Below are 26,009 nucleotides of genomic sequence, written 5' to 3'. Positions count from 1 at the left end.
CGACAGAATTGGGCGAAATTTCTTTTTCCCTCTTGTTTTCCCCGACTGTCGCCGAAACCGGCTGGGCAGCATCAGCTCTACAGGAGGAGGACCCGCGCCGACGTTCGCTGGACATGCCGGCCGAAGCTGGCCTCACCCCCCTCCCCCTGACTCCTTGCTGCGCGGCCGGGACATGTGGCTGCAGCAGTTCTGTGCAGCGAGCCGAGCCTTTCATCTGCCAGTTTGGAGAAGCTCCCCGGTGGGAATCAACAAACTTTCGGAGACTTTGTGCCTTACGTGGTGGGATCGACGATGGGGAACACTTTGTCTGGTATAACCCACAGTTGAAAGAAGAAAGAAAGACGTATACTTCTCGGTTTAAAGGAAAGGTGTCTTCCACACGCGGGCTTTCAAGACTTAGTGCTCCCCGAATGGCCCGTGGTAATCAGGAGAATGGGTTTTATACGCCCGCTGACTGCCTTCCTCCGAGAAACCGAGTTGATGAACGTTTGGTAAAAAAACACGCGTGTTAATAGGGAGTTTAGAAATATAGCACCGCCAAGCGGCTTTGCGTACCCAAAAACCCAATGTCCTTCGTGCGCTCTTCGTGTTCTTTTGTACCGTCTTTGCTTTCTTTTGTAAGCCTGGCCGATAGAGGCCGCTAGCTTTGGATACCCTATACTTCTAAAACGGCGTAATGCCGTATGGCATGTTCTACCAATGTGCTGCCGATGTTCTTATGTTAGAGTGTTCATTACTTGTACCCCATGCATTATGTAACACTCCTGAAAAAAGCGCTTTTGAAAAAATAAACTGATCTGACTGACACATGATCTGACTGACACACATGCTCAGGCGGAGCAAGAGCCGACCAAGCATGCCAGGCTAACCCCGCGTGCTACAACGCCACTACCACACGACCACCACCACCACCACCGCCACCGCCGCCGCCGCCGCCGCGAAGCCAAAGCCGAAGCCAAAGCCGCTGCTGTCAAGTCCATGATACTGTAGCATTTGCCACTTAGTTGTCAGCTCTGATTGGCTAACGGGCCGGCCTACGCCGTCTCTCATTGGCTCAAAACACCAACATGGCAGAATTCGACAAGATAGCGGAATGCTCAGCAGCGGTCGATATAGCACAACCGCTGAAGTCGCTGCCGCAGGGCGCATAGGCGGCGGTTCTTGCGGTTTGGTTAAAATACAATTGATTTAAAATGACGAAGAAGAGGTGCAATTGTCTGTAAGGCTATAATGAAATACAGTAAACGTTTGTTCGAGTGTAACAAAACTCTAGACATTTATATCAACACGGTCCGTCAAGCGCATTGGTTAAGACCCACGAAGAAACGCGCAACATATAGAAACACATTAGACATATAGAGGGTGAGGGGCTGATCTGTATCCCAGCGTTCACTGCGTGGTGAATTACGTTCAATCAAAGGATGCTTTGGCGCTCAGAAAATCGAAACTATACCTTCGGTCAGTCTGATTGTACAGATGAAAATGTTCGCAATAAAAAGGGTCGCTTAGTGCTATGCTTGAGTAAAGTTTGTTTATTCCCTCGAGTTTTCACCTGTGGATAAAGCGATGTATACAAATGTATGACACCTAGATGAAGAAAATTGCAACAACGAAACGTCGACGGCGACGACCATAACAGCACAAGCAGCAGCATCAGCTATATCCACAACAACACAAGCAACAGCAACAACAAACGAACAAAACTCCAAGCACATCTACCTCCAACCACATCAACGTCTCGCCTACATATTTTAAGCTATCTTCGTGATGGCTTCACTGAACTTGTTACATTTCTTTGTATATCTTACATTGTTATCCTTTTTTCTTCACTGTCACGAGCAGAGAAGCAGCCGTCCCCTATGCAAAGCGATCAAATCTCCTTTTGTGGTAATCAAACGGAAGAGCAATGTCAACAAACAAACAAATATCCTCGTTCGGCTGAGGGTGCCAAACTTAAGATTACGCAACCCACTTCGCAGCCCCCAATTACCTGTTGTTCAGAGAGACAGTGCCAGCTTTCCAAATGCACTAGCAGCTGCACCCAATTAACGACACCAACGGGGGGCTGCCTGCATACGCGGATGCCTCAGAAGCATCCGTTTGAAAAGCAAATTGGGTCCCCGAAATGCGCAACGAACGGGCCTGACAGGACACCGCCTTCTTCAAACACGGCTGCAGCCTCTCGCCTAAAGAAGCCGAGATAGTATAGGAATGGGAGAGGGAGAGAGGACGGCACCGTCCGAGGGGCCATGGGCATCTTTTTGTTGAAATCTCTTCTCGCCGTCTCGGCTTTCCTGCACGCCTGTCTGTCTTATCTGCACGTCCTGCAAAAAAACAGCGTTAGACGCGAGAAAGCAAGTGTGACGCCGCAACAATGGCTCGTCTGACACTCTTTGTACAAACAGTCGCTGTTTGAACCGCGCGCCAGGAAGCGGCGAAATTCTTTTTGGAAGTGGCCGCAGCCGCTCCGCGTCACCTTATAGGCAAACAGCCCCCGAATCACCGCTCCGTGCCCGTCCTTTTCACTTCGTGGAGACCCCATCTTTAGGGTCCCAAGGCTCCCTGCCACTGTCTGACATGAGTTGCACCGTTTCTCTTTAGATATCTTTCTCTCTTTTTTGCTTACCCTGGTTTGGACGGCTGTGCTTGCAGAATACATCTTTGCTTTGACTTCTACTGCTATGCAGGCGTCAACGGCATGTAATGGTGCGCGCGGGCAGTGGTGGTGTACTACTCGTAGTTCGTTTTTCTTTTTTTCGGCGGCTGTCCACGTGTCTCTGGAGGTGAGACTAGAACTTGCAGTGGCGTCGCCTTGAGAACGAATGGGAATGAAATAGAAGAGAAACAAACAAGCAAGCAAACAATGAAAAATGGTCACTTGAAAAGAATCTTCTCAATTACTTCACTGCATTATCTAGCTCTATAGTTCGCTAAAAAATAATACTTAACAGTTTTTGTTTTGTGTTTATTCTTTGCACATGCGATGTTTAACTGGACGTTCTAGGCAACTATGAACCAACATCGCATAAATCATAAACATCACATAAATCGCCGTTTGTCTACAGACAAACAACGAGTGTCCCATTGACTTGCAGTATACATGTTGCAATGTCACCGGGGTACGGTTACATAACTAAGACTCGGCAGTAGCGCACCCAGGATCTCTGCCAGGGGGGGGGTTGACAGTTTGTCAATACCATCTAAACAGCACTAATTTCCATTTCTTCACGGGAAATTGTCAAAAAAGTGCGCTTTTTGCGAGTGTGCAGACGATTGCGCGTCTTACATCTTAGTTGCAGCACTCAATTGCGTAAGGAAAGAAAATGGGTTAAACAAAAGGGGGGGTTAAGTCGGCCTCAGGGGGGGGGTTACAACCCCCGAATCCCCCCCCGTCGGTGCGCCACTGAGACTCGGATACACCAGGGGCACTGCTCGTTTAGCGATAGAGATATCAAATTATTGCGCCTCGCGATATATTTGCTCAGCCATGGGGTCATCACTTTGCATGAATAGGGCTCGAAATCAATGCATTGTGCAGCTATCTGTTCAATATGTAGCTAACGTATTATTTTCGTGCCCTATATATGTATGTACATGATAAGCTACGCGCCTGTAGCTGAATTATAGGGTGTCAGGACCATGCCAGAACTGAGCATTTCGTCGTCATAATTCATTCAAAGCGTGTTCGCGTTCTTGCGACATTGTTATGCTGAGTGACACACCGGCCGTTCGAATTTCATGCGCCGATCGAGTTGGCTTCGCTCTTCAGCGCGTCCGTCTATCTGCAGCTCTTGAATTCGAAACGATTGCCTGAGTTGTCGATCATCGCCAGAGTGGCCTGTCGAAATCAGGAACTGTCGGAACGGAACGAATGAAGTGGCCGACGTAACACGGTGCCGTGCAGCATCTAACAGCAAGACGGCACACGCTGAACGGGATTTAGCAATAGTATATAATAATAACGAGTCTAGTATGTACCGACGGCAGTCACTGATAGTGAAGAATATGCGCCGTGTTATCGGTCAATGCTTGATCAAACAGCGTATTTATACTGTGAATAAAGGCAATGTTGCACAGGAGCCATATTTTCGTAACAATTATTTTATATTGCACTTTTTTCGCCTTATTATTTTGTGATATCTATTAAACGGCCAGTCGAGGCGCGCAGCATTGGGCCGGCAGCGCTGCGACCGGGACTGCGCAAGGTCGTGGAGTGAACTTTGTTCATAGGTGCCTTTGAACACGGGCACAGCACGCGTGTTTAGTCGGTAAGCGATTGTTTACTCCGATTTATAGTGACTATAAAACTACGATCCTTCCTTCATGTAATAGCCTATAATAGTTTGATGTCAATTCAACGCAGAAGTTTGGGCTAGTTGGTGATTACAGAACTTGGACATCATAACAAGCGCTAAGGAACGCGAACCCAAAGAAGAGACATATAGACTGGACTGCGACATTTCGGCCCGGCTTCCCGTAAGCTGAAATGTCGCAGTTATATCCTATAAGGGCAACGTTGACGTCAAGAACTTGGACATCGTAACAAGCGCTAAGGAACGCGAACACAAAGAAGAGACATAAGAACTGGGCTGGGGCGAGTCCAGGGCGGGGGCGAGTCCAGTGTTCGCGTTCCTTAGCGCTTGTTATGATGTCCAAGTTCTTGATGTCAACGTTGCCCTTCGGATATAACTGCGACATTTCGGCTCACGCGAAGGCGGGCCCCATACACTGTATCGTCGATATCGTACGATCGTCATGAATAACGATAAGAGATGACTAGAATAAAGAGAAAAGTGAAGTTCATTCAAAGTGTAAAAAAAATTGACACCATCCAGGTCTTGAAGTAAAAGCTGCCCAAGGCATCATCTGGCGCTCGCAACTGCGCAGACGAGGCTGTGTCGCGGAGAGAGAAAGACAGAGGCTTTTTAATGAAATGTGTGCCGGCATAATGCATGGATTCCTTTTCTCGTTTCTATTCCTGTATTATCATCACCACTCACGACCGGCGCAGATCTTGGTGATAAGGCAGGCGGAGCGCCACGTGGAGCAACGGCAAACGTGAAAAGGAGAAAATGATTATAATAGAATCATTACATTATCCCGGCCCTGTAGAGAGCTTGTCTGGCGGCTGGGCCATGGCATGCTACTCCACGCGAATCCCATGACGTATGAAACGACGCACTCAAAACACGCCACATGCACTTACGCAACACTACACACAGTCGGCCACCTATATTAAGCCTTGCGTCTCCTTGAGGTCAATGTCACGCAAACATGCACTGCTCCATTCATTGCGCCTGCATCATCTAATGCTACGTCTATCGCAGCTGAAGTCATAATCTGTGACGCACGTTCAGTGCAGTCTACAAGTGCTTCATCTCGTAGAACGATTAAGATCTCTTCCTGTGTATTCGTATGATCGAGCTGACTGATGTCAGCCGTATAATAAAGCTACAAATCCGGCGTGACGTTTATACTTCGAAGTAGATTACGTTGTCAGTTGGCTTGAAACAGGAGTTGGACATGCGGCAATCACATTGATGGATCCAATGCACTGAATAGAGTGTACGTGTATACCTCATCGTGGATTTCGAGAACTCTCGATGACTGCAGCGAAATGTGGGACAAGCACTTACTCACGCCGAGGAGGCTTCTCTGATTCCTCGTACAATTAGAGTGAATCATGATTGTTACATGCCAACATAAGAACACCTACATAAGAGAGAAACGAGAAACATGCTAGAGACTAAAGGGAGACAATGCTTGAGGAGAAGGAAATAAAGACAGGAAATGCCCACCATGATGCGTCACATCACACAGAGCTATAGTAAAGAGGCAGCAGAGGCGGCATGCAGTCTTGTATAGTTGAAAATTACTCCAAGGGACATTTCTGTGGGCCCTATGTTTTCTAGAAGCTCGACCTTCTAGAAGTAATCAGCCAATGAGCCAAGTTCGGGAAATACTAAGCTGCTGGAGCACAGAACAGTTAGTCTAAGCCCAATAGCAGAATGAGACATTTAATACTGAGAGTCAGACATTTAAAACTGTAGGGCAACCTATTCAGAAGAACAGAATTTATTGTCGACAGAGGTCGAAATGGCTTCCTGTTAAACGAAGAAAAATAAAAAGGGCACTTCGGACCCGGAACACTCGCGAACATTTTTCAGGACCAATCAGGTCGCATTCTCGATTCAAAATATAGCCCTGCACCCCAAAAACGAATCAATGTCGTTGGCGGAACTTCCGCAATTACAACAAACGAAGAAATACATGAGAAATAAGGAAAAGAAAGTAAGAATATAGTGTCTCGGACTTATTTGCGGCGCTTCGGCACGTTCGCAGGCCTTATGCCGCCCATACGTCGTGGCGCCCTTCACGTGCCGTTATCCTCACATTCAGGGCGTGATCGAGTAAGCCAACGGCGATCAAGTTCCCACGGTGTGCTGTTGTGCCAGGCAGGGGCTCGCGGGAAGTGATGCAAGTGCAGGGAGGGACAGGGCGTTTTATCTGTACTAAAGAACGTGAAACAAAGTTGCCGCCTACGCGGCGCGTGACCTATCTCTCGCCAGAGTTGCGGGTGAGTAGAAAAGACGAGGTGGCGCTGTCGCCGCTGGGCCGATGCTGATGCGTGCCCGGCATAAAGGCGATCCGTTAGCCAGAGAACACGCCGTACAGACCTGCTGGCATTCTGTTCGTTCGTATTACTGTACGCACGCCTTCTGTACAATAGACGGCGCTGCCACGTTGGTATCTTTAGAAACGAGATAAAGGCTGCAGCCCGAATGGGAGGCGCATGCGCAGTTCGGACAGAGCGTCCCCTTATATAAAAATAATGAGTTTAGACAAACCGTAGGTTGTCCACAGAGTTCTCGTAAGCAGTTTTGCCTTCTTATTCGTAGTAACATGCCAGGGCATTGGACTTGCCTAACAGCTCCACCTGTCGTCAAAGTCTTTCTTCTCTCTCCTTGCCTTGTTGTGGACATTTCCTTTCGGGACATATATGAAGTCTATACGTCGTCGATAGGGAGTAGTCGTTAGCAAATCTATTTCCTTTACAAGTATATTCCTGTCGATAGACTAACAAACAGGTTGTTTCCGGGAAGATATAGTTTAAATAGTTTGCTATTAGGAGAGATGTAATAGGGCAGTATCTTTTACCCTTGTCTTGTTTTCTTCTGTGACCTCGTTAGGATTTATCTATACACAATGATTGATTTCCTACTACCAATGACTGATCTATTTTTTCAACTATTGATTTGCATCGCTGAAGTGTATTTCAGCTTCATACATGTTATTTTTGTTTCTGTTCTTATTATTACGTGTGACCTAGAACATGTTCGAATTCCACTTAGTGACTGTAAGCATTATGTCTCTGTAAATATGATGCTGCAACCACATGTGATTGAATCACTGAGGGGAGGTTGGGTTTTTGTCGGGTGTCGCCACAGTTTTTGTCAAGTGCACGCGGGCGCGCGCGCGCGTGCGTTGTGTGTGCGTGTGCGAGTGCGCCTGTGTGTGTGTGTGTGTGCACGCGCGTTCGTTCGTTCTCGTTCTTTTGCTCTTACATTGCTGCGTTGCGTTCCGCACACTATGCTGTCTCTTACGCGTCGGAAGGTTCTAGGTTGCCTGGCAAAGAAATATTTACGGCGAATTCAGAATCGTCAAACGCGAAATTCTGCTACATATAAGGCTCTACCGGGGGAGCACTCGATTTTCCTACATAGAACGGAAGATAATGCGACACAGAGGCACCATCGAGATCCATTTGCACAGCGAGATACGGAAACGCCAGAACACCGGCCCGATATACGCGCAAGTAACACTACTACTTAAGCTATATCTCATACGCCTCTACAAAACAAGCCATATCATAACGTTGAGCGACATGCGTGGTATATACTCGTATCCGGTGGCGTCATATACGAGGTCTCACGCTCAGAGTGTAATAGCAACCGAACGCACAGAAGCCGCCAGGGTGAGGGTATCGACAACTATACGGGGTTATCTGGGAAGCAAGAAAAAAAAAAAAAAGGTGTCCGCGCAATTTTTGGTACTCTCGAGGCAACCTGTCTCAAGACGCGATAAGAATGACTTCGTCCGGCAAGCTTCTCGCGTGGCCCACGCACTGTTACTGACCTCTCAAGAACAACAGCTCAAATAAAAAAACTTAGAAACGAGGAGCGTCCACTTTTGCCACGCCATTGCTACGCTTCTGTAGTAAAAAAAAAAAAAAAAATATGCAGATAAAAGGGAGGACGCTTTATGGCGGTAAATCATCTTCACAACGCCGCGAGGTATCTGCGGCGAGGTATGGAATTCATAAGGCGATGTCAGGGGAGAGCACTTTGTACGCCTTTGTATATGTTTAGGGCGCCGAGTCAAGCGTACGTCCGCACGCTGCGTACATATACACATAGCCGCGAGGTTCTTGACAACCATATCTCCTCCGCTGCCTGGAACAAGCTATTTAATCTATCCTATCTATCGGCAGGCCTCGGCGTATACGCATATAGACGCCTGCAGTGTACGTATGCATGCTGCTGAGTGTAACTATAACAGCGCGTTCGTCGCATGTTGAGGCTGGAAGATATATGGCACCTCGCCCTTGAGGCTGTACACGCCGGGTCCCATGTTGCTTTCGTAGGAGGCATTTGCATCGCTATGTATGAACCGATGCGCGTCACCCAGCAGAGGAGCCGAACACACTGTATCCGCACGGCCGGCATGACCTGAACATGCGGCTGGGATAAACCGTGGAAGCTGCTGAATCGCGATATAATTTCGGGCACGGCGTGTATCTCGATAGAACTCGATTCTCTTTCTTTTCTTCCTTCTTTTTTTTTTAACAAGAAAGTGCTTTTTTCCAGTGGGGTCCACTTCCGTCGTCATTATTCATCTATCTTCTCGCTTAGGGCACGTGCATAATGCGGTCGATGCTGTATGTATGCCGACCACCCTTGTTGAGATCGAACGCCCGTTCTTCTGCGTTTGTCTTTCGGCATATAAGGCAATATTTTTTTTCGCTTCGCAGTTTATTCTGAGCACGAAATATGGTAAGCATACGAAGGATGAAGTTTTCTTTTTTTTTCCTACTTCGAACGAGACCTAGTACGAAAGAATAAGCGATTAATCAAAGCCAAGTCTTATCAATAAGTCCGTGGCTCTGTTGTTGCATTCGTACGTATAAAGAAAGCTCCGAAATGATCAATATTCACTAAACACATTTCCGTACGAGCCTTGCATAACCGAAGGGCTGGCTAGCGGAAACAAAGAAAAAGTTACTTTCCCGCTACAGAGTGTCTCCGCGAGCATACGTCTTCCTGGCTATACACACGATTGGAATACGTTCCACGCCGAAGTGTACTATCGACGGAAAAAGTTTACGGACCAAGGGATCTGACAAAAAGCTGAATATTTCGGCAGCCTCAAAACGCAGCCTGGTATGTATATTCCCATTTCCAGCCTGTACTGGTATATGCGAACAACAATGTGATGTACGGTTTTACTGGCTCGTTTTAAAGGCTGCTCGGATATTTGACGTTCACTGAGATCCCGTGGTCCGTAAACTTTTTGGGTCGATAGTACATGTACATGCTGCATTGTACAGTTGCACACTTGGTTCAGGGAGGCCAAACTGTTCGGAGGGAACTATAGCAGCAGGTACTGCAGTATATACACTGTGTTTTTAAAAGAAGCCTTTCAATATGCACAGGAAAGATCATAGCTTACTCTAATTGGTCGCCGATCTTGAGGAGTCCAATACATGGAATGGTCGAAGTTTACGCTCTGGAACGTATGGTTGGGCACGTAAGGTATTTCGGAGCCCGAAATTTTCGGCGGATACAACGAAACGTCGCTTCTGATGAGTGCAAGAGCTGTGCGCTTATTAGGAGGAATGGCGAGACCGCAGCTTTTCAGATATCGTAATATCGCTGAGATCGCCTTTTGGTGATCTGTTTTGCAAGAATACAACGATTCCTGTCTGACGCCCAGATGAAGATGTCGTCGACGTACAAATAAATTTAAACTCCTTTGAGCGGGGGTGGGGAGTCCGTCTCGTTACTCCTGCAGCGTTATGTGGGCCTCTTCTTAATGGACTTCCACGCTACGGTCTTTCAGCCCTGCGGCCAGTGTTTCGAACTACCCTAATCTAATCGAGAGCTGTAAGCTGCAGCGCTCCGAATACGCCTGGGACTCCCGAAATGCACTTCTACGATTATAACTTTTTGTGACTCACGATGTCTGCCAGACTCCATCAATGAAACGCAGGAACACCTCCGAACTTGTTTTCGACACGTGACCTTATGCTACGAACATTCTTTCACAGCGATCTCGTTTGCGCATGCCATGGTTAAACTCCCGAATAACTTTCAGCGCCCTGTTCAGGCGGAACTTGCGCCGTGGCAATCGATCCTCTTTGCGAGACGTATCAACAATAGTGCCAGGAATCAGCAAACAGCCAACGACGTCTGCACTTGCCGCCTTATTAAAATTTTTTTTTTACATTAGAACAGACGAACGATGATGCACCACAATTATCGCAAGCAAATTTACACCGACGGCTCTGCGAACTATGAGTCCTCAGCTAGCAACCAGTGTAAGAAAGAACGCGAATTGCTGGGCTATCTCCCGTTCGTGCTTCCGGGCATGGCTGCAAGGCTTACTCACTCACTCACTCACTCACTCACTCACTCACTCACTCACTCACTCACTCACTCACTCACTCACTCACTCACTCACTCACTCACTCACTCACTCACTCACTCACTCACTCACTCACTCACTCACTCACTCACTCACTCACTCGCTCACTCACTCACTCTCTCACTCGCTCGTGCAGGCGGCCTACACTCATCAGTTAGATCAGCCGCAGATTTAGGTAAACAATTGGAAATCCGCTGTCACCTATACGTGAAAAGCGACGGAGCCGTTCTCTAGCGGTCGCCGTCGACCTCTTGCGCGCTCTCAGCTGCGGGACGCGACATTCCTCATCTAAGTCTTGGTCCTCTTCCGTTTCCGCTTTATTTTTTCCCTTCCCGGCGTGCACGTGAAAAGGAAGATTATCATGAATCACCCGCCACACGCCACGGCGTTCAATGCACGAGAGACAAACGCGATGTACTGCTCTTGGTTTCGACGCTGCAAAAAAGGAAAGAGGGGGAGAGAGAAACAAGAAAAACACCAAGTAACGTCAAAGAGCTCGTGCGGAGAGAAAGGCTTTGCACTTAACTATCGCCCGCAACGGGCTGTACTGATGGTGACCCGGCAATAAACCTCGCGGGAGCTGCGGCGCGACCGCGGAAAATCCGCCTTCTTCCATAAATAAGAGGATTGGTTTTCCGCAGAGCACCGCGGCCGCGCAATTTATCCTTTCCTTTTTTTTTCTTTTTCTTTTTTTTGTGATCTACGGACGGCTCGTCGGTGTGGTCGAACCTAAACCTTGCCGGAGTCGCGGCCGCTGACGCCTTCGTGGCTAAGCTCGGCGCAGAGCCGAGAGTCTCGACGACGTTCGCACGGTCGTCGTCGAAACACCGGGCAGCCGAGGAAAAAAAAATTAATACAACACAGAATCTTTATTTAGAAGCGACTGGTGCTTTGGCCAGCTGTTTTGAGCGGATAAGCGAACGGGGTATATCACTGAAGAGACAGGTTGCTACCGAGGCTCCGGTAGCCGTATCCAGAACCAGTGCAGTAGCCCGTACCCCTTGGCTTAAGCCAGGAGAGAGTGATAGGGCCAGGCGCGACGGTCCTCTAGAGCGCCCACCGGTCGAATCTACTACATCGTAGCTGGTGATCTCTTCCTGCCGAAGGCGTCCTTTGCGTCTCATATCGTGGTCCTTGTACTCCCCAGTGAGATGCATTGCGGTAAAGTTCTCACGGGCTCTCCGCAGTCAGGGCAGGTGTGATAGTACCGCTTGTCGCTCGGTGTAGCCTGGCCACCGTTTTCTGTTAATACATGCGCCGGTGTTGTATGGAAGGTCGTCTTGGTCAGCTCCGTGCGTAACTGCCGCGCGTCTTGTCTAAGAGCATCATTTTTCTTTTTAGTGTGTCTGACATTAGAGCAAAGCCCGACTGCAGTTTATGCATGGGACTTGACCATGCACGCGCAAAATTGGGCCGTACGTATGTATAGTACGTACGTGTCCTTGATGCGTGGTTTCGTGAATGCGCCACTTCCTCTCGCGAATAGCCACATCGCAGAACGCGCATTTAGGACCATGCAGTTTTTCACGTGCTGGCCAAGTACTTCTGAAAGCGCCCACGACGGCGTGCGCAGATGTGTCTCGTTTAGAGCTGTATTGGCAAACCAAATATATTACGGTACATGTATTACATTTTCTTAAAAGCCATTCATGCGCACAAGGAATACTAAATCCTGAAAGTGTAAGTAAGTAAAGGATCCGAAACTTTTTTGTCTGCAGTAACTTATGTACGTAATTGAGGGATTTTTCATATAACTTTTTTTTTTTTCGGATTGTCATTGAACTTTTGCGTTTTCATTTTATTTGTGTCAGCGGTGTGTTAGGTGCATTACGACAACCATTACGTCGGTAAAAAAGTTTCTCCTCCTTTATGTTGTCGTTTGATTTTGTTATCGTGGGACTCTCAGTCACCTGTACTATGTTTGGGGACTCCTTCTTATTATCTATGCTACCGAATGTTAGGTAAAGGTTGTATCATGTCAATCCTCTGACTGCGACGCCGCTTTCTTAAGCGAATTAAATTTCGCTTTTTGTTCGAGTCCTTTCCATTTCGCGTGCTGTACCAAAATAGAAAACAAATTCATTTGTCATTTGCAAATTTCGTATAGCATAAATTAAACACGGTGGCATGCGTCGCTGTTGTAATGGAACAGAATTTCAGCCGGGATCATGCACTGGTATTGAGACACGGGTTCCTTAGCGCGACGTTCGAACGGATGTGAAATAAACGAAAGGTCGAATAAAGCGGCTTCAGTTTATTGATGGACGCCACTTCAGGACATAAATAATTTGGTTGTCAGTGAGAAGTCTGTCCTTGTTCGTCCTTTTGTGTCCTGTGCGTATCCCAATTAACTGCATGAGGACGCTGTTTACTGAATTCGACCACTCGACGTTTGGGCCAAGCGCGACAGAGGTAGGCGTTAGATCATCACTGCTGGTGCGGTATACTGAACGACAGTATAGGAATCGCGCACTCAGACTCTTCACACTAGGGAGAATACATGCAAGCGCCGTGTCCGTTGCTGTTCAGAGTGTGCGAGGCGTCTCGCATACATGGTATAGCCCAAGCGGCAGGCGTTGGCAGATCTTGTTGGAAGCCGAAACATCCTCAACGCCTCAACTGGCTCGTGCCAGAATCATCATCAGCCTATATTTATGTCCACTGCAGGGCGAATGCCTCTCCCTGCGATCTCCAATTACCCCTTTCTCGCGCTAGCGGATTCAAATTTCCGCCTGCGAATTTCCTAACTTCATCACCCCACCTTGTTTTCAGTCGTCCTCGACTGCGCTTCCCTTCTCTTGGTAACCATTCTGTAACTCTAATAGTCCACCGGTTATCCATCCTACACTGTACATGGCCTGCCCAGCTCCATTTTTTCCTCCTAATGTCAACTAGAATATAGGCTATCCTCGTTTGCTCTCTGATCCACACCGTTCTCTCTTCCTGTCTCTTGACGTTATCCCTAACATGTGTCGTTCCATCGCTCTTTGTGCGGTCCTTAACTTGTTCTCGAGCTTCTTTGTTAACCTCCAAGTTTCTGTCATCTGGCCAGTGCCAGAATGCCAGTGCCTATATTCAAGTGCTGGAACACATGTCGCAATTTTATGGAACGTTCTATTACCGCTAGCGTATACTGTGGACGTACACCGAGACGCATTGTTACGCAGCCCAAAGGTGACATCTATATTGAGGCTGTCTCGTGTCTCGTGCGCGGGACACTTGCTGCAGTAGGCGGCTGTGTGTCACTTATCTTCTGATACACACAGGTGGTGGTGGTGTAGCCGCAGGCGGGGTTAGCTTGGCATGGTTAGCCGGCAATTCTTCCGCCGGTGCATCTCATACGTTTTTAGCAATGTGACATCAGGCTTTAACTAGCTCCTCGCCTATAAGAAAGGCCTGGATAGTCGACGTAATCCGCATAATTAGGAGCAATGGTGCGGCCCGCAGTGCCCTGAGCTATCGAGCTGTTACTTAAGTTTTCTGCGCATCATGCCAGGTACCGACCCTCCCGCTACTTTGCATCTACATGTCCTTAAAAATATTATAGATATACTGTTGTGTTTATATTGACTTTCTGTTACATTCAAGAGGCATTCCATTGTCTTTTGCGATACAATTGAACATCATGCATCGCTCCTGTAAAGATGGGCTCGGAGCAGGAGCGTGAACGACTCAAACAGCAAGCTCAACGGGAGCTGAATTCAGGGGCAGCTACTGCACAATACCCACCTTTGTCCAGGAGGGTTCCTCGGGGGGCGCAAGTTTTGGTGCACGTGAGGCCAGAATTGCCGGAGCCTCGAGCCACGGAGGACGTCCAGCTGGCGCGCGTATACTCCGCTTCAAGAAGCGATGTCACCATCAAGTGCAACATCTCGACAAGGAGGACCAGGAAGAGGAAGAGCCGAGCGTGAGATCACCACCAGTGACTTGCAGTATACGCGCAAGACTGGTGCTTTTCCAGTGGTGAGGCACCTACTATAGAACTGTTCAGGCCTCGTGAAAGTTAATATAGAAGCACAAGATACGTGGCATATACCTTACTGGAGGCATGGACTAACACCACTGCCTCAGACCAAAGTCCCGCGAACTACAAACTATTCGAGTCCGAGGGCGAGGGCGACGTGACTTGGAGACTATGAACGTGTTTTGCTTTATTTCTGTCACGATCCACCCTCACGCATGGCATGGATGACCACCGAGTCATGCTTGTGATTAAAGTTTACTCCCCGATCTCTCACCTTTAACGAAAAGGATGCATGCAATGCGAGAAAGCTTCCGGCCGAACTCGGTAAGAAAGCAACTATATGGGCTCAAGCTCTATATAATACCAATATTTTTGTCACACCCTTAAATTTGTGACGTATGTCTGACTACGCCCAAACTGGTGATTAACCACGTCTCCTTCCTGTGGCATAGCCATCGGGTTCCTGGTCAATTGTCCCTTGCGTGTATGCGCCATGTCCCCTCAGGTCAAGGACATTTCATTACCACTAGCAACAGTTAAATCCGTGTAACGCGTACTTCGCTCACTAGGGCAACTATACTTGTAAAGCCGTAGCATCGCGTAGAGTAGCCGACGTTCCTTATTTGTGGGGCTCGAAAAGGGCTGCGAGTGACGACCGACTTTACATTGTTTGAAAATAGAGCACTGAGGGGGCTTTCAAACTTCCGACACAGATAGTATGTTGTATTGGAATTCCAGCCTGTGCCAAGAATGTTTTGTTGTTTGAACTCTCATGTAAAAGGGCCAAACCGCAGGCTTCCCTAACGTATAACATATCAAGGTCCACAAACAGCGATATTTAAAAACAAAATTGATTTCCACATAGGGCAAAAAGCTTCGTAAAGAAACTCCCATCGACCCGTTAAATTTCATCATATCGTCCAATTGACGGCTCAGGACCTTAGGAATCTGCCACGAATTTTTTTTAAAACCTCCTTGGCCAAGGCGAACTGATTGAAGAGGAACTGGAACAACTTTATTAAAAACACCAGTCAATGAACGTCAGGAGAAATTGTTCTCCGCCGTCGCCCCCATCCGTCGGTCGGAATATCTTGAGACACAGCAGCAGCAAGGGATTGACCGATGATGTCCTGCTGGACGTTGGGGTCTGGGCTGCGGAGCAAATCCTCCCGGGATTCTAGAGTGCGCGAGCTATCATGCTTAGACGAACATATGTCCACACCATGCGAACCAGATTTGCTTCCTCATCACAGAATTTGCGCTTTGAGCTGAATACTCCTGGATGCCACTTGCTGTAGAGTACGGAGTTTGAAAAAACCCCCGTCTGTAATTTCCTCCACATAACCTCATCTTCCTTACTGAGCGTTCTGGCCGCTCCCGGGTAAGTCTGTAGTGTACTGTGATTTCCTGGTATGCGCCCATTACCTCTCTTCTGTTTATAGTTTCGGTGACTTGGGAGGTTCCGGGGGTCGACCGGTAAGTGAGACCTCGGGCGACCGAATGGGCCTCCTCGTTCCCTCTGAGTCCCTGGTGAGCTGGTGCCCAAACGAGCAGAACAAGCTGTCTGGGTCCTCCTTCCCTGTTTAATATACGGATGGCAGTCTCCGTCACCCTCCCCGATCCGTAATTTCTCACAGCGTTTTTGTAGTTACTGATGATCACCTTTACCCCCCTTTGGATGATGGCCAAGGCTATGGCCACTTCCTCAGCTTCAACGGTCTCGATGCCACTGACTGTGCAGCACGCCATCGGTGTTCAATCTTCTCAAACCACCACGGTCACGTGTGCCGCTTTGCTGTCATATTCTGCAGCGTCCGTATTCAGGACGTCCTGTCGACCAATATACCTAGCTTGTAATGCCTCTGCCCTGTCTTTACGTCTGCCTTCGTGAAAGGCAGGGTTCATGTTTCTGGGTAGCGGAGGTATTTTTATCTTGTCTCTGATCTGTCTGGGTATGTGTCTTGAGCGCACTTGCTCGTGTTTGGGCTCGAAGCCCCATTTCTCTAAAATTTTCCTCCCCGTTTTAGATCCAAGTGGCCTTTGCTGCTGCGCAGTAATGGCAGCCTCAATCAGTTCCCCGAGAGTGTTCGACACCCCTAGCTTCATAAGTTTGCCGGTGGACGTGTTCGGGAGGAGTCCGAACGCAACCTTGACACTTTTCCTAATAATGTTTTCGAGCTTGCTCTTTTCTACACCACTGAGCTTGAGGTAGGGTGCCACGTACACTACCCTGCTGATTACGAAGGCTTGCGCTAGCCGCAGGAGATTCGCCTCCTTCATTCCAGCGTGTCTGTTCGCTATTCGTCTGATGAGACGATAGGTCTGATTTGAACTGGCTTCTAACCTAGCAAGCGTTTCATAATTCTTCCGGTTTGCCTGAATTCTGAGCCTGAGGACGCGGATATTATTGACCGCGGTGATCTCTGCGCCGTTGACGTACAGGTGGATGCCCACCTCGCGCTTTTGGTGAAGCCGCCGTTTTCCGGGGGGCATGAGGAACACAAACTTAAATTCTCACTAAGTGTATTGTTGGTGATGAGAAATCAACTAATCGAGATCTACACATCGATTATATTGTCCCAAATCCTGAATTACAGTCGTCACAGAAGAAGGTGTTAAAAAGAATAGAAGAAGCAAGACAAAATTACAGTCGCAGCCCTTTGCTGCATTCTCCACGTCCATGGCGGCGTGTCATGACAGAGCGCTGTCAATGTGCACCAGCCTAAAGTGGTTGGGGTACTGGTACTCGCATAGACCCCTGAAGTTATCGAAGTCCAAATCGTACAGTGCGACGCATCGATCACGGCGCAGCGTTATCGTTGCATCGGCTTGCCTGGCGATTGAAGCCGCGTCCTCGTAGATGAACAATCGGTCGATCGAGGTCCCGATCGGAATCGTGTGCGACCCGACGAGTTTCTGTTCCCTGGAGACGTTCACTCCTCGTAGATTGTATAGGACGCAGCCCGCAAGGCTTAGGTTCTTGACTACTGTACTGTAGGCGAGCGCCGTGCACATTTCGAATGCGGCGGCCATTCCAGGACGCCGGCTGATCTTGTAGAATCCGGAGCCGTCGATCGGAACGCTGGTTCCATTTAAGTCGTAAGCCAGCGTCGACCACACGCCCGCGCTGAGCGAAATGCACTGCTTAGGCGGGGGTGTCACCTTAGTGACGGCGCGCGACATCTCGCCCATGAATTGCGACGTCAGGTCAGCTGCCTTGCTGCATCCTTCGTAGACGTCGTATTCGGCCGCTTCGTGCGTCTCGTACACAATGATGTCCGCGACGGCGGCGATCGCTTTGGTCACACTTTCGGCGATTCCCTTGACCGCTGGCAGCATGGCGCCCACCCAGTACTCGGCACTGTTCAATCGAAGCAGTTTACGTAGGTTTTCCAGAAGGGTCATCAGAATCTTCCCGTCGTCGCGCGAACCACAGTGTCCGCCGATGCCCTTCCAGTCCACCAGGGCGCCAGTAATGTCGTGCTTAACCAGGAACTTGGCGACGCTGGCGACGAACCGCGACATGAGCGCCGTGTCGCGACCCAGCCGCGAGAAGTGAGCGCTATCCTCCGCGTAGCCGCCCAAGGCGACCATGAGGCCGGGAAGGGGTCGCTTCGAAGAAATCGAGGACGCCAGGTTTTTTAGCTTCCAGACTCCGTAGTTGACATCAAAGTCGGGCGCCCGGTCGCGCACCGTGCCTTCGCTCACCGCCACTGACCAGTACAGCAAGGACTGGCAGAACGGCAGTGGCATCGTGGCCGGAACGTAGTCCCAAAGCAGCTGCTTGCGGAACCGTGAGTTGTTGAAGACGCAGATGAGGTCGCCTTGGTGCCGCGCTGACGTCTGCAGCGGCGCCGGGTCCTTGACGTGCAAGTTCTTAATGACGTCACTGACGCGCATCTCCCGGAGGCATTCGGGTGGCACGCCGGTCCACGGGTAAGGGGTCGCGAACCGCGGAGGGGCGAGACCGGCCGCCTCGCCCAGGGCGTCGTCCAGCCGCATCCTGATGAGCGGCGCGATCACCAAGCCCGTGGGTATGGCGAGCGCCGCAAGTGTGACTACGCAGAGGAACCACATCTGGGAGAAGCTGTCGCGGATGCGGTCCAACTCGGTGCGCCGCTGTCGTTGCGTTACGGGCGCCGCGCGCCTACGCGATGACGAAGGGGGTCGCACGGCGACCAGAAGCCGGTCGACGTTGTCCGCGGGCGCCTGTTGAATCGGGTAGCCCTCGGGCACCACGGCCAGCCGCTCGCCTGGATTGATGCGGACAACAGGCGGCGCTGGTCGGAGGGTGCTGGTGACGCGAATCGGAGGCATCGGGACTCGCACCGATGCCACAGAAGCCCTGTGCTTGCGCGCGCTGCCGTAGCTCTCCACCGACGCTTGGCTGCTCTGCGACGGTGGCGAGGTCTCGGTGGTGTTGATGACGTTGAGCGCTCGGGCTGCCATGTCCCTGAGGTCGTCGTACATGACGCTTTGGCTGCTTCTATGAGGCTGGATACTGTTTGGTGTTCGTATAGCGTGCGGTAAAGCGACGTTTTGAAGCCTCAACAGAGCCGCCAGAGTACCAAATCGCTCAGAGATCCTGCTGTAGATGTAGATCCTTGGGACATGTTGGTGGTGTTTCCTCTTAGACACGCAGCTGTTCGATGCCACGAACCTTTCTTCTTCTCCGCTGAAGGCGATCACGCGTCCGTGACTGAAGAAAGAAAAAGGAAGAGGTTGAAATTGTCGTGAGCAGCATCTGAAAAGAAGACAATGAGAGATAAAGAAACTAAGAGACAGAAACTAAATAAAATCTGACCGATTGCAATCGATTGTTTCTTTCGTTGATAAAAACGTAAGCAAGTGTTACATATTTGTAAAACGTGAAGGCGAAAGCCTGCCAGCTGCGGAAGAAGACTACGACGAACGCGCGAGCAGTGGCACGAGCGCGAGCGGCAGTATGAGAGCGCTGGCATGATCAGCGGCATCGGAGCCAGCTGTGGAAGAAGACGACAACGACGAACGCGCCGAGCAGTGGCCCAAGTGCGTCTCTGTGCAGTCTTCGGCAGCGTTCGTCGCTTTGTGCAGTCTTCGGCAGCGTTCGACTGCAGCGTTCGATTCCTACGTTCCTGCGTTTGATCCCTGTAATAGCATCTCCTGCTTTGGGGGCTTGGGTCAAGTATCGGGTGGTATTTTCTTTGTTCACCTTGATCTTACGTTACTCTTTTTATTTACGTTTGAAGAATTCTTATGTGTTTTTGAGTTACTCAGCCTTGCTTCATGTCTGTCTCATCACCTGGCCTCGGGGCTTCCCCGTGGTCAGCCTCGGTGGCTCCCCAGGAGCTACCGCTTGAGTTTTTTCTCCGCAGTGGAACCGGCAACGTTCCCGTGGCCATGGTGCCTACAGACGGGGGTATTATTAACATGAAAAACCCGAAGACGATTCAGGTGGAGTTGCAGAAGGCGTCAACTCACTACCGACAGATCACTGAGGTCCGCCAGTTCGGCAAGGGAGGTATTTTATGTTGCTCGCCAGACCACAACTGTGCCAAGGAACTGCTCAATTGCCCAACATTCGCTTCACATCCGGTGAGATGTTTCGTCCCACCACATCTTGCATGCTCTAGAGGCATTGTACGAGGTGTAGACGTCAGTTTAACCCCTGAAGAGATTTTAGAGATGTTTTCGGTGGCTGGTGTCATCTCCGTTTACCGGTGTAGCCGAGTGATTGATAATAAGAAGACTCCAACTGAGTCAGTGATAATCACATGTGCTGGTACATTGCGACCGACAGAAATCAAGGTCTGGCCCCTTATATATAAGGTTGAAGCTCTAGCTCCACGCATTCTACAATGCGCCAACTGTTGGCGATTCGGTCACAACGTGAGGGGCTGCAGATCTGCGCCACGTTGCCGTAATTGCGGTGACAACCACAATTTCACTGATTGTTCATCCGAAGAAGAGAAATGCTGTCTCTGTAGTGGTGGTCACCCCGCTAACTACTCGAACTGTCCTGCGAGAACACAGGAACTTCAAATCCTGGAAGTAATTGAAAGGAGACGTTGCTCACGCCGTGATGCTGTTGCTGAGGTCCAGGAACGATCTAAGGGATATGCAGGAGTGACAGCCCGTCAACAAATGGTTGCAGACTCGACCCTTTCCGATGCTATTGCGATAGCTGTCGAAAAAGCGCTCTCAAAGGCTATGGAACGACTAACATCAAACCTATCGGAGACTCTAGCTCATGTGATGACATCACAAATGATTCAGCTTTTCAGTTCTGTAACGAGCCCTAACACTAGCTCGCAGATTCCTACAAATCCCATTACATCGAACGCTGGGCACCTAATAGATCCCTCGCCAGTCATTGCAGAAAGCACTAAAAATGCAAGACCATCAACTTCAACTCAGCAGACCGACAACGGATGCTTCTCTGGATCAGTGTCGGAAAACAACCAGGACGTAGAAATGGATCTTCCGACGCTTAAACGCACAAGATCACCTAATGATAATTCATCCACCTCTGTCCCGCACTCCAAAACCAAAAAAATTGTTAAAGATAACATTTCTAAATCTGATGCTAACCCCAATTCTTCAAGTTCTATCCATAAATCAAAACCCGCAAAACACGGTAAAGACAGTCTTTCGAAGAAAGATTTTTTAAAAGACAGTCTATTAGAGCAAGTGATTTCTACAGTAGGCATTAATTCATCATAGGTGTTTTAAAGGTATTACAGTGGAACTGCCGTTCCATTATTTCTGCAGCCACAGATTTAGTATATTTTTGTTCTCAATTTTCTCCCGACATTATTCTTTTGCAGGAGACTTGGCTATCACATGGCCAAGATTTCCACATAAGAAACTACCGTTTATTTCGATTGGACCGTCCATCCAGAGGTGGAGGACTCACTTTCCTGATAACAAATAAAATATGCCACAAAGCAACAATATCATATCAGTATATGTCTACGGAGTGCGAGATACTAGCAATAGATGTAACTATTCCTGGTTGTTCTCCGTTTTCTTTAGTTAATACATATTTTCCTGCAGGTGTTCAAGATATTCGATACCTTAATAACGTTGTCAAATCTTGTAGGAAAGAAATTGTGATAGCGGGAGACTTTAATTCACACCATGTGGCTTGGGGTTTCCGAACAGACTCATGTGGAAAAAGATTATCGGACTGGGCAATTAATCAAAATTTTTGTTGCTTAAACACGAAAACAGTTACGTTTATTCAAGGCCGTTATAAATCAGCATTGGATCTAACATTTGCCAGCGCGGGGATGTGCGTGACTTCCTGGTCTACAGTCGACTCTGCTTCAAACAGTGACCATCTACCCATTAGATTTGATATTCTGTGCCCTCTTACTTCTTTAGAGTCTCCGGCGCGAAATTTTGTCAATTACCAGAAATTTCAGAGTGTATTAAAAGCGACCCTCAACTCCCAGATAACGGTGCCGGATGACATCAAAGCCATGAGTCTTTGTGCGGTATTAAAAAGTTCATATAAAAGATCTCAGTTCAATATTAACAAAGATAAACGTACTCACTCTCCTTGGTGGAATTCGGAGTGCACGCGGGATTATAGAAGACGAAAAGCCGCTTGGAAAAAACTACTTTACAATCAGTCTCCGAGTAACTGGAGTGATTATAAGTTTGCAGCTGCCACATTCAAAAGAACTGTATCGAATGCCAAAGACGAATATGATAAAAAACATCATGAATTCCTCTCTAAGCCTAACAACAAAAAAGCACTGTTCAGATTCCTTCGGTATAGAAAGTTCATACCGACATCAGCGAATACTACATCGATAATTCTTTCACCACGTGAGACAGCTGCTTCATTAGAATTCATAGGAAAGGGATTAGCTCAACGCTTAACATCACGTTTGCCGAATCGACAATTAAGACCTCCCATCGCGGATGACTTTGTGGAAGTCACAGTGTCGGAGCTTTCCAATATCGTTAGATCTTTGCCTGCCTCAGCACCAGGTCCTGATGGCATTTCCAATGCCATGTTAAAAATTTTGTTTGCAATGTCTCCTGAGGAACTTCTAAACACCGTGAATTATTCTCTAAAAAATGCTTGGATTCCTCAAGAATGGAGGACAGCCAAAATAATTCCGCTACTTAAAAAACAAGGAGCTGGCTACAATCTTGACAATATTCGACCTATTTCTCTTACCTCAAATATGGTAAAACTTATTGAAAGAGTTCTATATGATCGCATGATCGATCATATATCTAAAAATTCGTTACTGAGCCCAAGTCAAATAGGTTTCCGTCCTGGTCTCTCTATTTGGTGTGCGCATGTAGACTTGGAAAGCCGTATCCAACTTGCTAGAAATAGAAAAGAATTGAGTGCTTTAGTGACTCTTGACGTGGCGAAAGCTTATGACAGTGTCGAATACCCACTACTACTGGACAGATTACAGTCCTACAATTTTCCGAGATATATAACGACATGGATTTTTTCATTTTTAAGAAATAGAAAATTTTATTGTTTTCAAAACGGCGTTTCTTCAACAAAATTCGATCAGACAAGAGGGGTGCCCCAGGGGCTGTTCTGTCTCCTGTCCTATTTAACCTTTTGATGAGTTCAGTTCCACTGAGCCGGGAAGTTCATCTCTATGTCTATGCAGACGACATCGCATTTTTCGCGACAGCAAGAGACATCAATTCCCTTTATCTGTCCTTGCAAACATACCTCAGTATGCTAGAGACGTGGCTTCACACTCTTCACCTGTCTCTAAACGTAAACAAAAGTGCAGTCCTTGTCTTTCCGCTTTCCGGGCCGATACATTTATCTTTAGTATGTGATCAGAGAATAATTCCACAAGTAGAGTCGCTTAAGTACCTGGGTATCACATATGATGAAAAACTTAGCTGGCGTTCTCACATAGAAAATATTGCAACGAAAGGGACACGAGCTGTAGGTTTATTACGTAGAATCAGTAACCGGCGATCTGGTATGCGAAGTGACACATTAATTATGATCTACCGTATGTATGTAAGACCGATTATAGAATTTGGATGTGTTTTGTTTTCCGGAGGTGCAAAATATAAAATAAGACCACTTGTTCTTTTAGAGAGAGAAGCTCTTCGAATATGTTTAGGCCTGCCTAAATTCGTTGCTAATAACGTGTTACACCAGGAAGCGCGCTTACCTTCTCTTCACACGAGATTCTGCATGCTTACGGTTCAAACCTACTTAAGGGCTTATGAGTCGCCTCTTAGACGTACAGAATATATATTTATTAGTGAACCAAATTCATTTTTTGAGATCACGTGGCCTCGGTTACATACCCCACAGGTTGTATTTGTGCAGGAACAATTAGCACCTTTAAATGTTCACATTAGGGAAATCATTCCGTTAGATAGCTCCAAATTGTCCTTTAAAATAGAATTTGCGGATATTTTCCCCAATAACGCAAAACTGCTGCCACCAACATATTTGAATGCCCTTTTGCAAGATTATTTGGCCCATTTCCCAATAAATGTAATAGCGACTGATGCTTCCTCGTGTGAAGAGAAGGCAGGCGTGGGAATATACTCACCATCCCTCGATTGGTCTTTTTCACTTCGCCTGCCAGATTACACACCAGTTTTTCAGGCCGAACTTCTGGCAATAATTCTTGCATTGAGAAAGTTACCGCTATATGTTACAAAAGTTATTATTGTCACAGATTCACTTTCTGTATGCAGCGCGCTTAACGCATCTACAAATTTGACAGCTTTAAACACGTTTTATACATTAGCTCCTCCCCACTTAAAGTTAGTTCATTTAGTATGGGTACCAGGCCACCGAGACATCCAACTTAATGAAATAGCTGATTCTTTAGCACGAGCTTCTTTAAAGGGTCCGGCGATATCTGTGCTGCCGGCAACTGCGTATATCACTGCAGCCAGATATAGGCAGTTTGCTTTGACTGAAGACAAGAAAAGCCTCGCACTAGCAAAATCAACAGACTTTATACATCTAAATTATTCTTGGAATCGACAGTGGTGTCCCAACCGGCAATTCGAAGTAACACTGACAAGACTGCGTTGCCGTATTCCACAACTAAATTTTTACTTGCACAGATGTGGTCTGGCGGCATCACCATTATGCTACCTCTGCAATGAACCAGAATCTATTGATCACTTTTTACTATCCTGTCGGCGGTTTTCTAATCATCGACAACGATGTTTAGAAATCCCACTTCGTAATCTAGGACTGCCGTTAAGCAGTTCAGTTTTACTCTCACTTGGAGCCACGGTGTTAGGATATGGCCACGGGAATGTTTGCCGAGCCATTTATAACTTTTTATGTGACACAAAAAGATTGCCTTATTAATATTTTCCCATTGTTACGCGATTGCTTTATTTATCCTTCAATAAATTATAGCTTTAGCAAATTCAAAAAGTAAAGTCATAAAACCACAATTATGTTATTATTATTATTATTATTCAAAATCTACGTATTTCCTTTGCTGTATTTAATTTATTATTAAATTCATATTACTATTCCTATTCAGGCAAGGCTGACTAACTTAGTAAACACTACTAAATTCTTTTATTATTGCTTTATTTCTCATTTTGAATTACTCATTTATTTTTATTCTTATACTTATGTATTTATAAATTAATTTATTTCAAATTTCTATCATAATACCACCCGGTTCGTGGCCTATCCCCCTCAGTGGGTTGTGCCAAGTATTGAGGCATCATCATCATCATCATCATCATCATCATCATCGTCTCTGTGACCACGTGACGTGTGCAATCAGGCACACCTTTAGTAAGCCATAACCGTGGAGCCGTGGCTTCAGGGAAGCGTGCTCGTGGGTTCGATTCCCACCCAGAGCGAAATTGACAAAATTTTATTTTCAAAGCCTCTAATTTGCTTTGTTTACAGGAACCTCCCTGAGAAATGTGACGTCAATCCGAGCATTTTTAGACGTCTTTTTACACTTTGCGGCGTTGGCCCTTTTTCTTCATTGCAAGGGCACCGTCAACATAGACACCTAAGGTTTTTCGCCTTAATAAACCGCTAGCTTTTTCATGCGTTATGCATGGTTTTGCATATAAACGTTTGTTTGACAGCCAGCACGGTCCTAAGTTCTTTTGGGGCCGAATTGACAAAGCCTTTAGTTGTTGTTTGCCATTGGCCGACCGCATTCGCTATTAACGTGTCCAACATCACGAATTTCATTTCATTTGTATTTCCTTAAAGACCCCCAAAGGGTATTACATAAGGGTGTTTTTTTTTTCTTTTTTTTTTTTACGAACAATATTGTAGTCACAACGATCAGTGCGGTGGTACATTTGATATGCTATGCATGAAGCTTGCGGTGAGCAGGTGATAGTGGCG

This window comes from Dermacentor silvarum, chromosome 3, assembly GCF_013339745.2.
Source record: "Dermacentor silvarum isolate Dsil-2018 chromosome 3, BIME_Dsil_1.4, whole genome shotgun sequence".
Lineage (NCBI taxonomy): Eukaryota > Metazoa > Arthropoda > Arachnida > Ixodida > Ixodidae > Dermacentor > Dermacentor silvarum.
This window is presented reverse-complemented; position numbering follows the sequence as displayed.